General features: G+C 33.4%; 1 long non-coding RNA gene across 1 annotated transcript; it reads right to left on the bottom strand.

Moving 5' to 3' along the window:
• Positions 1–2,677: 2,677 nt before the first annotated feature.
• On the bottom strand, positions 2,678–9,325 carry LOC129283157 (uncharacterized). Its single transcript, XR_008586675.2, has 3 exons — positions 9,223–9,325; positions 8,751–8,881; positions 2,678–5,136 (listed from the first exon to the last, which is right to left on the bottom strand). It is a non-coding gene; the product is annotated as an uncharacterized LOC129283157 (long non-coding RNA).
• Between the last annotated feature and the right edge of the window lie 358 nt (positions 9,326–9,683).

Below are 9,683 nucleotides of genomic sequence, written 5' to 3'. Positions count from 1 at the left end.
TAATCATTGTAACCAGTCCTTAAGTATTTTGAACCCTTGAAATACTAGTGTAGACATCAAAATAATATCCCCAGGTGAATGTTTATTGTTCTATATCCACATTTAAGTAACAGCAGTAATTTAAGACCCCATTCTTTAAAGCAATCCTGGATCTTTGGACATATACTTCACACCCGACTGTTATTTCAACTTGACCCTTTAAACTCTACTGTAGACACCAATATCAAATACACAATGTGCATTTCGATTGAACTATGTCTACTTTTAAGTAACCACAGTCAATTTAGACCCTGCCTTTTGGAGGCCATATTGGATTTTTTGACATATTAGACCACTGACTGTCCTTATAACCTGTCCTACTGTATTATTTGACCCTTATAACCAGTGGTTTAGACACCAAATGACATCTCCAAGGCCGACATGAAATAAGCTACCGGTATGTCCGCTTTTAAAAATAAGTATCAGCAGCCAATTTAGAATCAATTTTTAGAAACCACCTTAGATTTTTGACAAACCAGACCATTGACTGTCCTTGTAACTTGTCCTAATGTATTATTTGAACCTTGAAGCCAGTGGTTTAGACACCAATGACATCTCCAGGCTGATATGAAATGAACTATGTCTGCTTTAAGTATCAGCAGCCATTTTAAGATCATTTTTTGGAAGCCATCTTGGATTTATGGACAAACCAGACCATTGACTGTCCTTGTTACTTATCCTAATATATTATTTGATCCTTGAAACCAGTGGTTTAAACATCAAAATCACATTTCCCTGGCCGATATGAAATGAGCTATGTCTGCTTTAAGTATTAGCAGCCATTTCAGAATAAATTTTTGGAAGCCATCATGGATTTTTGACCCACCAGACCACTCACTGTCCTTGTAACTTTTTCCAATGAATTACTTCACCCTTAGAAATCATTAAACCATTTTTGATGCCATCTTGGAGTTTCCAGATACCCTGGTGTCCTTATCACTCTACCCGTGTCAACAAATTATTTTACATCCTAGACCATGGAGTATGAAACGAAATAGGATTCTAGGGTGGATAACAAGTGAGTCGTATTCATTAATTTTCAGTGAATGGTTGCCATCTTGGATGCTATCTTGAACCACTTTCCCTGATGCGGATTTTGGTAGATTTTTAGTATAATATTCCTGAGGTCAAATAGTACTAAGAACTGTTGAAAAACAATTTGTTGCAATTTTTCCGGGTATTTTTGGTCGTACATTGACTGGTCTATAGGCCCTACCTTAGAAATTGAGGCACAGTGCAGGTTTGTAAGTTCGGAAGTTTTCTAAATCTTGTGAAGAATAATGAATAAAACATTACATATTATTTCAATGCTGATTATGTGCATGTGTGTGCGTGTGTAGGGGGGCATAGAAATATACTTTATGTGTTTCTTTCTGTCTGTCAGTAATTGGAAATTGGCCGAGAAGTTGATATGGCAATTCGAATAGAAGTCCTTTAAAGTGATTGGTTAACATTGGTTTGACTTTTAAAAAATCTGAGCTAGAAGGTCACACTTGTCACCTGTGTCTGTGATATGTTACAAAAATGAAGCCCAGAAAAAATTGCGTTCGAAAATAATTATTTAGTGCTTCAAAAATTGAAATATAAAGTGACCGAGAACACCATCTTAATTTCATCCCATACACTTATGTGTACTATTTAGGCGTCTATAAGACGCCTATTTACAAAATCGGGGTTTGCCTTGTAGTTTTAGCTTTTCATTCTCAATAATGGTTGTTTTCAGGGTTTATTAGTTCTAATACATGCACTTGTACACATGTTTCATCTTGGTTTGAGAATTTTTTAAATCGGCTGCTCACAAAGTTAAACAATACCTTTAATCGTAAATTGTACTCTAGAACGAGTGGCCGAATGGTGAAAGTTGTATGCCAGTCAGGGGGGGGGGGGTATGGGAGGAGGTGGGAGATATGGTTGGTTTGATGGTCATCTAACTGGAAGTCTTCAGATATAAGCATACTAGCCGTCTCGGGATGATAAAAATACAATAAAACTATTCAATTTTTTAACCAGTCGCAAAATTGCTAATACACCGGATTTTAGGGGGTCTTGAGATATGTTATCCCCCCCCCCCCTCAGGCACTGGGTGAGGGTCGGGAAAATTTGAACCCTATCACTTCCTGATAGATTGGACCCAAGTGAATCCAAAATGCAAAAAAAAATAATAAATTTTGGCACAAAAGTCCTACAGGATCTGTGTCATGACATAATATCATCATGATAAGTTATGGCGCCATTGAGTGTTGTAGTAAGGTTTTCACTGCATAAAATCCTGAAATGGGGTGGATTTTTTTACATCAATTGACCAAGAATAATCATATAAATTACACGTAATGTATTCCTCTGTTATTTTTTTTAACCCTTCCACAGGGGTCCTTTATTGAAATCCCTATAATACATATTTTTTTACAATACATGATTGAATGATTAACACAGTATATGACACACAAGTTGAATATGTACAATACAATATTCCATGAAATTGTCGTAACATTTGTATAAAAAAAGCAAAATCAAAGTGCAAAGGAAAGAAAAAATCCATACAAGATATATATATATATATATATATATATATATATATATATATATATATATATATATATATGTATTTTAGAATGATATCTGAGAGACTTAATGTAATAAAGTAAAAGATGACCACCTTTTTATGAATTTCTTCTCTTTCAGATTTGTTTTATATATATACTTTTCCATACCATAATAAGATTTTATTTCAGACAAAATATGGTCGAAAACTGGAAGACAGTGTTTGCATTTTGCTGCGAAAATTTATTTTCTAACGATTATAAAAATATAATTAAGAGCACCATTGTTGTTTCCGTAAAAACCGAATAGTTTATTCTGGTTTGAAATTTTGATATGCAAATTGTTACGAGAAAACCAAATTTCGAGTTGAGACCATATTTCGTTTGTGTGGGCACAAGAACAAAAAATATGCATAATAGTTTCTTCATGATTATAACAAAAGATACATAAGTTATCTGTAACCAATTTAAATCGTAACAAAGCATCTTTCATATAAATAATTATATTCTCTATTTTGAACTGAAACCATCTCATGTTGACATCTGCAGTTGAATAAAAATGTATTTGATAGTAGAACATCCATATCGTGTTGTCAAAGTCAAACGTCTGTTTCCATTTGATGAGACTTTTACAATCTTTTAACTTATACTTCAAAAAAATATTGTAAATGTGAGCACAACCTTTTTTTACTTTAATTATCAAAAATAGTGCTTCTGGAATAATAGGCTCCATAGCTTTTGGTATTACATGTTTATTGAAACCATATCGAATGGCGCTGCACAGTCCATAATATTGAAGAAAATTGACGTGTACATTGTATTTGCGTTGAAGATCAAAATATGAGAGAAATTTTCCATCTGTTCCCAAAATATCATTAACAAAACGCACCCCATTAGCACACCCAGACCTGAAAAAAATATTACATTATTATTCATTTTAATTTTTGGATTATTCCAAAGGGCTTGACATGCAACGTCATCAACAATAAGGCGGGAAAGATCTGAAAAGGCCAACAATACCTGTGTCCAAAATGGGTTATTCATTGATATAGCAAGTGATTTATAATGCTCAGCCCCCATGAATAATTGAAAAGATGTATATGCTGCAGGCAAAAATGATTGAAACATGTGAAAAGTAAAATTTTCAGAACAAGAAATAAACCTTCTTATCCATGAAATTTTTTATGATTTGGAATGGATAAAAATATCACTCATCATACGATTGACACATTTATTTCCTACTGTTATTGGACTGTATAACAAGACATATTCATTTCATTTTGTAATCTTTTTGTCCTAATTATAGTGCCAAAATGGGGGAAATTACATTTTGAGGGTAATATTTCACAATTTTAGGGCATTTTTTGTAAAGTCCGCCCCCATATGGTAAAAGTGAAAAAATTGACATCACAACATCATCAAATATTATCATCGAATATTTTCACCAAAAATAGCATTCTAGGATTTTTATTTAGTGAATCAGAGCAAAAAGTATGATTTCATGAATAAATTAGCATAATTAATTCATATAAAATAAAAATATATGAATTCAGGTAAATTTACCAATGCAACTGCGTAGATTACGTCATTCTCTACCATCATGCAAATGTTCGTTGTGATCGCGCAATCCGCGGCTGAGATCTTGAAGGGGAAGTTCACCCTGACAAAAAGTTTATTGTAAAAATAGTAAAAAATACTGCTGAAGGTTTGAGAAAAATTCATCAAAGAATTAAAAAATTATTAGGAATTCAATTACCTGATTTGTGACGTCATATGCGAGCCGCATTCCTACATAGCGAATGGTAAAAAATCAATGAAATGTCATTTTCTCAGAAAATTGAAAATGGTTTTCACTGTACCTTTTGTATATCAATAGACAAATCATTTTACACCCGATCATGAATAGAAAACAGAATTAAGTCATCAGGAACCATACAAAATTTGAAATTCATGCATTTTATATTACATAACATATGGGGCAGCTGCTCATTTATGACGTCACAAATACAAAACTTTGAACTCTAATAACTTTCTTAATCTTTAACGAATTTTCCTCAAACCTTCACCAATATTTTTTTATTATTTTTTCTGCTATTTTTACAACAAAGTTTTCTTCAGGGTGAACTTCCCCTTTCCCCGGGAATGACAAGAATCAAAATACCCCGGGATATTTAGGGTTAAGGGACCCTTTGAAGCCAAAACAACCAAAAAATCAATTTTGGCAAAAAAAAAATCCTACGGGATTACACACCATACCGCACTTTAACATCTCATATAAATGTGCATCATTTTCCTCCTCTGCAATAAAGGATTTATATCTATGGAGTCGTGTCAAGCAGAAGTCGAAATTGATTGATAAGATGACCTATTCTTCAGGAAATGGAACGACGTCGTCCACGTTGCACTCGTTATCATGACAACACTGTGTGTATCTCTCATAACGGCCTTTTATGGCGATGGCCTCATCGCACACGAGTCCGTCTGGTTGGCAACCACGGATGACCTCCATCGAATAAATACGCATTGCTTCTGTGTCCACAAGGTTCCTTACTCGAGTCTAAAGTGATAAAAAATGATGATGGATCAGTAACTTGTTTGACGATGGGGCAACCAGGGCGCTGGGAACGATTTTTTAAAGTAGGGGTGCTGGTGTAAATTTGAAAAGTAAGAAAAAAAAGGGGGGGGGGTTTGCACGACAAAATGAAGGTAATTTTAGGTTAAAATGTTATTTTTTACACAATCTATCAAAATACCTGGGGGTACTGCATATGGAGAATACTACACGAAGTACCGCCCCTCCCCCACCGGGGGGGGGGGGTGATGTCATGGGGGCTATACACAGTAATAAACGGGGCAAATAGTGTGGGACAACTGGAGCAGCTTTCTCTTCTTCTTCTCCTTCTTCTTCTTCTTCTTCTTCTTCTATCTATATACTACTACTCCTACTACTACTACTACTACTAATACTACTACTACAACTACTACCACTACTAGTACTACTATTACTACTGCTACTACCACTACTACTACCCCTACTATTACTACTACTACTACTACTACTTCTACTACTACTACTACTACTACTACAAAAATCTACAAGCATCGCCACTATTACTACTGCTGCTACTACGTCTTTTGCTAATATTTCTACTACTTCAAAGACTAGTCCAGGATAGGCCCCATAGAAAATTGTCCAAACCTTGTTTTTTCATATAAACAATATTTGTTCATGGTTTCTTGTCAATTCGAGGGTGCTGATTACGAATCTGAATGATGCCACTCGTGTAACCTTGAGCATTTTCCGCAAATTGGCAAAATCTAATATGGCCGCCAAAATATGCAAGTTACCCATGAAAATCATAAAATTGCCAGTAGATTGGCTATAAAATGTATGTAATTGTGTTGCAGGAGTGAAATACTCTCTGAAAAAACGATTTTTGAAAAAATATGTATTTTCTTGATATTTAAAATGGCCGCCATAGACCGCTGTATTCAACTTTATGTACAATATGAATGGGGAAAATAATTTTCACAAAAGTGAGCACTAAATGCAAGTAATTGTGATTTTTTGTGAAGTAATGGATGAAAACATGATTGCTAACGAAATATATCATTTGTTATGTCATGTGTGTAATAAATGAAGCATTTTAGTATTCAAAAAGCCACCAAACGCCCTGACAGTATTATGTATAATGTTAATGGGGACAAAAGAAAATCACAAGAGTGAGTACTAAAATGCATATTATTAAGATAAGCGAGTGGCATATTGGCTAAAAATTCAATTTTAACGGAATATAATACTTGAGATGCAATTTATGTGATGAATGCTGTATTTTGAAATTCAAAATGGCCGCCATATGCCCATTATACATTATGTACAATGCGAATGGAGAAACTCATTTTCACGAGAATAAGTACATACAATGCATGTAATTGTGATATACGAGTAAAATATAGTCTGAAAACACGTCACGGTTTTCTAGCTAAACATATCATTTCTCTAGTCATGCATGAGATAAATGCTGTATTGTTAAATTCAAAATGGCCCCTATAGGCCCTAACAGTATTATCTACAATGTAAATGGGGACATGTAATTTTGTAAGAATTTGGATTTGCTTGACTATGAAATCCATATAATCCTTTTGTATGAGTAAAATATTATTTGAAAGCATGATTTTTATGAAATATAGCATTTCTTCTGCCATGTAAGTGATATATACTGTATTTTGACATTCGAAATAGCCGCTACAAGCCTTAACTAAATTATGCTACATGCGTTTAGGGAAACTTATTTTCAGTGGTAATCATAAAATATGCATGTTGCTGTGATGTACGAGTACAAATATTGTCTTAAATATGATTTCTAAATAAATACATCCCATGTTGCTCATGGAGGTAATAAATGCTGTACTTTGAAATTCAAAATGGCTGTCATAGGCCCTAAAAGTATTATGTACATTGTAATTTGGTACATATAATTTCGACAGAATTTGGCTTTGCTTGACTATAAGAATTGCATATAATTGTGATGTAAGAGTGAAATATTGTCTAAAACCATGGTTACTAACGAGATATATCATATCTGGTGTAATTAAGGTGGCAAATGCTGCATTCTGAAATCGTAAATGGCCGCCATAGGCCCTTTACTGTATAATGTACAATTTGAATGAGGACAGAGAATTTTCACAAAAGGGCATATGGCGGCCATTTTCAATTTTGAAATATACATTAATCACATAAATTTTATATAATATGATATATTTCGTGAGTAATCATGTTTTTAGACAATATTTCACTCGTACACCACCTTTTAGTCAAGCAAAGCGAAAATCTGTTAAAATCATTTGTCCCCATTCACATTGTACATAATAATGTTAGGGCCTGTAGCGGCCATTTTGACTTTCAAAATGCAGTATTTTCACCTACCTGGCAGGAGAACTGATATATTTTGTTAGAAATTGTACTTTCAGACAATATTTTACTCATAGATCAGAATTACGTGCATTTATGGTGCTCACTCCTGTGAAAATTGATTTCCTAGTTCGCATTGTACATAATACAATATATGTCTATGGCGGCCATTTTGAAAGTCAAAATAAAGTATCATAACACAAACTTAAAACCTGAATGATATATTTCGTTAAAAATTATGTTTTTTTAGACAGTATCCCAATTATTTATCACAAATAAATGCATTTCAGTGCTCACTCTTGTGATTTCATTGGTCCTCTTTCCCATTGTACATAATACTTTTAGGGCCTTTGGCGGCCATTTTGAATATCAAAATACAACATTTATCACATACATGGCATATTAAATAATATATTTTGTGAACAATTATGTTTTTAGTCAGCATTCCACTCGTTTACTTTAATAATATGCATTTTAGTGCTCACTCTTGTGATTTGTTTTTGCCCCCTTTGCTGTAGTACATAATACTTTTTGGGCCAGTAGCGGCTATTTTGAATATAAAATACAACAATTTTCCCATACATGACATGATAAATGATATATCTTGTTAACATTAATGATTTACATACATTACTTCGTCCATATATCACAATTACTTGCAGTTTAGGGAATATTTTTGTGAAAAATATTTTTCCCTATTCACATTGTACATAATAGGGTATATGGCGGCCATTTTGAATATGAAGAAAATAAATATTTTTTTCAAAAAACGTTTTTTCAGAGATTATTTCACTCCTGCAACACAATGAAATACATTTTGTAGCCAGTCTGCTGGCAATTTTATGATTTTCATGGGTAATTTGCATATTTTGGCGGCCATATTGGATTTTGCCAATTTGCGGAAAATGCTCAAGGTTACACAAGTGGCATCATTCAGATTCGTAATCAGCACCCTCGAATTGACAAGAAACCATGAAAAAATATTGTATATATGAAAAAACAAGGTTATGCCTCTTCTATCCTGGACTAGACTACTATATACCACTTTTTATATACTGCTAAAGCTGCTACAATAAATACTACTAAATGTTGACAACGACAAGAAAAACAATAAAACCAGCAATTTTTGTAATAAAAATGATAATTATTTTGCTTGCATTTGTTGAAGTGAAAACTCTCGCAATAAGCAGTTATCTACAAGCTTTATCCATATGCTAGACAGTATTGAATCATGATTTTAAGTGGTTTTAATTACTCACGTAACACTTTGTAACACCTTCGGCACATGTTTCAATTTCGTCTGGCATTTCAGATACGCAGTATTTGTTGTCAAGGTTGCTCCCAACAATATTCTGACACTTGGTACATTTGAGAGGCCCATCTGATGGCTCTGTTAATACAATCGATTGACTGATTAATTGATTGATTGATCGATCGATCGATTGATTAAATTGATTTTTTTATTGATTGATTGATTGATCGATCAATCGATTAATTGATTGACTGATTAATTGATTGATTGAATGAATGAATGAATGATTGATTGATTGGTTAATTGATTGATTAGTTGATTGATTCTTTCATTCATTCAATGATTAATTGTATGATCTTTACAAATGTTCATATATGCTCATATAGCGGCTATATGTTGATGAATAGACCAGTGCATTTTATTCTACCCCTTTTGAAAAGTGAATACTCCAGTAAAATGTCATGAAATATATTACACACCTTGTTTTTTTGTTTTGTAGTGATGGCATCCTTGTTTGATGGCATCCTTTTGTGCATCGGCACGATCGAGTAACTTCTGGAGTATAAAGTTCACGACATCATCATCGGCCTGCATTGAAAAATAAGGATAAGCCAGGGTGTTTACAAATAAAATAATGCTGATGCTGATGATAATAATGATTATATACCTGTATATATATATTTATATATACCTGGATTATTTTAATGAAGAGACATCATGCCCCCATTCCTCAATACATCTCAAATAGCCCAGTCCTTTTAGGGTTAAGTGATTTTCAATTATGTTTATCACTTTCACTGAATTACGTTAAGACGAAAGCAATGTTTACAGGACAACCTAGTTTGCAATATCCAGTAATACCAATAGATATAAAGTTTTTTTTTACGTTTTGACAATCCTTGGAATCGACATCTCTTACTCTTTTGAAGATATAATGGCG

The sequence above is a fragment of the Lytechinus pictus genome, chromosome 19 (assembly GCF_037042905.1).
Source record: "Lytechinus pictus isolate F3 Inbred chromosome 19, Lp3.0, whole genome shotgun sequence".
In the NCBI taxonomy this organism is placed as follows: Eukaryota; Metazoa; Echinodermata; class Echinoidea; order Temnopleuroida; family Toxopneustidae; genus Lytechinus; species Lytechinus pictus.
Note: the sequence above shows the minus strand (reverse complement) of the source record. Positions and strands in the feature narration are given on the sequence as shown.